Source organism: Carlito syrichta, unplaced genomic scaffold (assembly GCF_000164805.1).
Source record: "Carlito syrichta isolate Samal-C Ts95f unplaced genomic scaffold, Tarsius_syrichta-2.0.1 Scaffold309114, whole genome shotgun sequence".
NCBI lineage: Eukaryota > Metazoa > Chordata > Mammalia > Primates > Tarsiidae > Carlito > Carlito syrichta.
The window spans coordinates 435,326-440,960 of record NW_007253210.1 but is presented as its reverse complement, the minus strand read 5'-3'; positions in this window follow the sequence as shown (position 1 = coordinate 440,960).

Below are 5,635 nucleotides of genomic sequence, written 5' to 3'. Positions count from 1 at the left end.
GCGGAAGGATCGCCGGAGCCCAGCAGATCGAGGCTGCGGTGGCTGGGAGGGGCCACTGCACTCCAGTCTGGGCGACAGAGTGAGACTCCAACTCAAAGACAAACAAACAAACAAACAAAAAAACCCACAAAAACCAGTGTGAGAATCAGGCAGGAAAAAGAGGTGGAAGAGGTGGGCAGTTTTCAATGGCATGTATTATAAACCTTTATAAAAAGCCTAATACAGAGTTTAAAAAGTTATTACACAAAGACAAACCACATAAGCAGACTGTAGGCATCCGGCATATTTGGAAGGAGTGGGATTCATGTTGGAAGGACACTGGAAGTGGTGGCTTAAAGTCCCAAAGCTGTGGTCAGGGCAGCGTCACAGAGGGAACGGAAGACGAGGGAGGACTGGAGTCCCTGCAGCGCAAAGGACTGTCCCTGTCTGGGACTTCCTGTTCTCCTCATCTCTCCTTCCAGGTTTTGGCTCTGCCCTCCCCCTAGCCCTACTCCCTTCACCCATACTCCCAAAAGGTTGGGACACAAATGGCCAAGGGGCCAGGAAGCTGGGGAGGGGGCACCAGGGAAATGAGAGCAGTTCCTGGGGTATCTTATTCTGCTTCCCCATTTCTCCTACAGACAGGTCAAGAGCTGTGGAGAGGAAGAAGGAGAGGGCTCCGCTTCCTGAGCCCCCAACACACCCACCAGTTTCCCTGGTGTCTCCACCTGCAACCTTGGAGGGAGGGCCTGCTGCTTCCAGTGTCCTTTCTGCAGCCATCCCAGGTATGCAGGTTAGCTTCTCAGTGAGGGGCTGGGCAGACGGTGGCAACCTCACTGTCCACAGCTGCCCCTGCTCCCACCAGAGAGCTATGGAAAAGTCATGAATGGCCAGGCGCAGTGGCTCAAACCTGTAATCACAGCACTTTGGGAGGCAGAGGTGAGAGGAATGCCTGAGCCCAGGGTTCCAGACCAGCCTGGGCAACTTGGTAAGACCTCATCTCTACAACACATCAAAAAATTAGCACAGGCCTGTGGTTCCAGCTACTTGGAAGGTTGAGGCGGAAGGATCACCTGAGCCCAGAAGGTGGCCATGAGCAGTGTGCCACTGCACTCCGGCCTGAGTGACAGTGAGACTGACTCAAAATAATTAATTAATTATTTTTTTTGCTATTTTAAAACATAATTTTTTGGTAGAGATGGGGAAAGGGTCCTGTTATGTTGCCTGGGCTGGTCTCCAAGGGATCCTCCCACTCAGCCTCCCAAAGTGCTGGGACGAGAGGCGTGAGCCACGGTGCCCGGCCCAGCTTCCCTCTCTTCATGCTCCTTCTCAGCACCCGGAGTGACGGCTGCAGTGGAGTGCTGCCTGTCTCTCCACTGCAGTAAAGCCCCGAGAGCAGAGACGCTGTCTGGCTCGCCCACAGCATCTCAGCTGGTACATGCTCATGACTTGGCCCAGGAGCCCACCGTGAGCCAGAATCTGAAGCGGCGAGAGCGCAGGAGGGTTCTTATGGTCAGTCGCCCATCGGTTGGGCCAGGCCCTGGAGGTCCAGGTGGGGCAGCTACTAAGCCTTCCCCAGTAAGGGCACGGCAGCCTTGGAAATGCCATGGGTGGTCTCTGATGGTGCTGAGACTAAGGACCAGGAGATATCCACAGTGCACATGGAGTCCCTCGTGTCCTGCTTGTTGGCGAAGATCAGGATCGCAGCATCTCGAAGAGCCTGTGAGCAGAAGAGCCAGCCCCGGTCAGCCTGCCAGGGCCCAGCTTTCCTCCCCACTGCCCTGAGGGTTCTTTCTCCCTGGCTCCCTCCTCGGCAAGAGAAGCCCATGCTCAGGGTGGGTGGAGAGGGGAGCCCTGCCCCAACGGGAGCACCCACATCCAGTGATACTATCAGCTCACGGAATGCCTACAGTCCAGCTCATGTCGTCCTTAACGACCATCCCATGAGGTAGCAATTGGTGATCCGCCCCATTTTATGCTTGGGAGAAACTGAGGATCAGAGAGGTGAAGTGACTTGTCCAAGGCCCCACAATGAATGAATGAGAGGTGGGGTCGGGACTTGCACCAGCAACCCTGGCTCCTGTAGTCAATTGTGCAGAGGACATTGACGCCCTGCCTGGGGATAAACTGGCCCTCTCCAAGCTGCTGGGATGGGACATCAGGAATGAAGCTCAGAGAGGCTAAGTGAGCAGCCTGAGGGCACACAGCCAGTACTGCGGGGCCCTCTCCCAACTGGAGGGGGTAACCTCGTGGGCCAGCATCTTAGCTCCTCCTAAGCGGTCAGCAGCTGATCCCAGTCCATGCTGCCAATCACAAAGATGAAGGACCGGCCAGCAGAGAGGAGGAGCTTTCTCCTAGGTGACTGTGTTTCCTTCTGGCTCTGCTTCCCCAGCTGGCCTCAGTACTGCACAGATGCCAGTGCCAAAGACAAGAAACTGCTGTCTCAAGATCTCACCATGCTAGACCCCTTCCTCCTTTTTTATTTTATTTATTTTTATTTATTTATGTATTTTTTTGAGTTGGAGTCTCACTCTGTCGCCCAGACTGGAGTGCAGTGGCCACTCCCAGTCACCGCAGCCTCGACCTGCTGGGCTCCGGCGATCCTTCCGCCTCAGCCTTCCGAGTAGCCGGAATTACAGGCATGTGCTACCACACCCGGCTGATTTTTTGATTTTTTTTATTGTAGAGATGAGGTCTCGCTGTCCAGGCGGGTCTCGAACCCGTGGGCTCAGGCAATCCACGCACCTCAGCCTCCCAAAGGCGCGGGATTACAGGCTGAGCCACCAAGCCCGGCTCCTTCCTCCTTTTTTAAAGACAGGGTCTCACTCTGTCACCCAGGGTGGAGTACGGTGGCACGATCACCGCTCACTGCAGCCTCAACCTCCAGGGCTTAAGCAATCCTTCCACTTCAGCCTCCCAAGTAGCTGGGACTACAGTCACATGCCACCACACGTGGCCTATTTTAAAATTTTTTTGTAGAGACAGGGATCACACTATGTTGTCTGGGCTGGTCTCAAACTCCTGTCTTCAAGTGATCCTCCTACCTTGGCCTCCCAAAGTGCTGAGATGACAGGCATGAGCCACTGTGCCTAGCCCTTAGTGGGCTTTTCTATCCAGACATTGGATGTACACAACACACCTCTGATTGTGTCCCCGGGGCTGTCCTATGCACTGGGTGTTCAAGACGCACCGCAATCCTGTGGAAGTGGCACTATTCTTATCCCCATTTTACAGATGAGAACACTGAGGCTCAGTGGGGTGACATATCTTGCTCTTGGCCACAAAGCTGGTGAATGGCAGTCCTGGGATTGGAACCCAGCTCTGTCTCTCTCCAGGAATTAAACCACTGAATTATATTCCTGCCAGAGTGAGACGGCAAGGCCCCCCCAGAGAAAAGAGGCCTACCCTATCCAGCACCTATCAAACAGAAAGCTGCCAGCTAGCAGACCAAGTTGCCAGGAAGTACTCAAACATTTTAACAGGCACTGCACTGTGTTAAGTATTCGACACATATGCATTAGGTATTGTTTTATGATTATTTAACTTTCACAGCACAGGGAGATCATTATTATGATCTCCATTTCACAGAGGGGGAGACGGAAACTTAGAGAAGCTAAGTGACTGGCTAATGTCACCAGCTGCCTTGGAGTGCCTCCAGCCCTGGCCTCAGGGTGAGTGTAATGCCGCTTCCGCTTGCTGCCCTGGATGTCCCACACAAGGAAGCAGGTCTTCTGCAGAACCATCTCCTCCACATAGCTACTGATGGTGGGACACATGTGGACCACCTTGCTGGTCAGGCCAGAGAGGTAGGAGAGAGCACCAAGAGCTCAGCCCAGTCTGCTCCCGGCCTCCCACCCATCTATTCCCAAAACAGGCTGAATCTAACTCAGAAGAGCTAAGCCCAGGCCAGGCGCAGCAGCTCATGCCTGTGATCCCAGCACTTTGGGAGGCGGAGGCAAGAGGACTGCCTGAGCCCAGGGGTTCCAAACCAGCCTGGGCAACTTGGCAGGACCTCGTCTCTACAATAAATCAAAAAAATGAGCCGGGCATGGTGGCACACACCTGTGGTTCCAGTTACTGGGAAGGCTGAGGCGGAAAGATCGCCGGAGCCCAGCAGGTCGAGGCTGCGGTATCCATGATCGTGCCACTGCACTCCACCCTGGGAGAGTGAGACTCCGAGTCGATAATAATAACAACAACTCAGCCTAGGTTGGCCAAGCACCTGCTGGGGGTCAGGCCCTGTGCTGGGCATGGGGGAACGGAGGCAGGAGTGAGTGAGCCCAAGCCCTGACCCGTTCGGACCCCAGAGAGGGACGGCTTTTAGAGCAGTTTCTTTGAACTTTAATATGTAAGGGAGTCACCTCAGGGGCTTGGCAAAATGCAGATTCTGACCCAGCGGGTCTGGGCCGGAGCCCAGGGTTTTGCATTTCTAACAGGTGATACCCATGCTGCTGACCTATGGCTTGCACTTTGAGCAGCAAGGGATTAGGATCGTGAGGCTGGCCAGGTGTGGTGGCTCTTGCCTGCAATCCCAGCATTTTGGGAAGTCTGGGCTGTAGGATCAGGAGGACAGGAGTTCGAGACCAGCCTGGGCAATACAGTGAGACCTCCCACTCAGCCCCCATCTCTACAAAAAAAATAAGAGACAGACACTGTGAGGGACCTCAAAGAAGTGCTTTGTTTAAAGTGACACATTTTTCTTTGTGTGTGTGTGTGTGTGTGTGTGTGTGTGTGTGTGTGTGTGTATGTGTCTCACTCTGTCACCCAGGCTGGAGTGCAGTGGCACGCTCACAGTCACTGCAGACTCGACATGCTGGGCGCAGGATCCTTCCACCTCAGCCTTCCAAGCAGCTGAAACCAGAGGGATGCGCTACCACTCCTAGCTTATTTTTTGATTTATTATAGAGACGAGGTCTCACCAAGTTGCCCAGACTGATCTCCAATCCCTGAGCTCAGGCAATCCTCTCCCACCTTGGCCTCCCAAAATGCTGGGATGATGGGCTTGAGCAACCGTGCCCAGCATGCGTTTTTTTCTATGTAAATAATGCTTCTGAAAGGTTTCCAAGAAGTGCTAACAGGAGGGAAAGCAGGAGTCAAGGTTGGAGAGAGAAAATGACTTTTCGCTATGTGTCAGTTTGGGTTTTTCTTGTCTAACCCTTGAAAACCACTTACATGTTTATTTTTTCATGAAAAACCTTGTCCTAAGTGCTGTGGAGGTGTCCGAACGGGAGAGATGCCCTCTAGAGAGTACAAAGGGGAAGCTGGATGCGGGTGCCAGGATCGCTAGACGTGGACCTCTGGGTTTGAGGAGGAAGAAAGCTGAGGGGCACAGGGAGCACGGGGAGCAGGGAGGGACCTGCCCAAGCGGGAGAGAAGGGCAGGAAGGCAGGAAACCAGAGGCAGGCTCCCACGCCTGTCGCCCGGGTGGATGCCCCGGTGGATGGAGGGAGGGAGTGGGAGCCCGGGCTGCCCGTAGCGCGCAGCATTCGAATGCCAGGCCGAGGGACCACTGTGCCAGGAAGGTCACGCTGGCGCTCCCCCATCACTCCTGCGGGCTATAGGGGCCCCAGCGGGGAGCTCTGATGGTTGGTCCAAATGCCTGTCCGTCTGGGGACAGGCCCAGCCCTCTCCTCGCCCCCCCCCCCCCCCCCCCCCC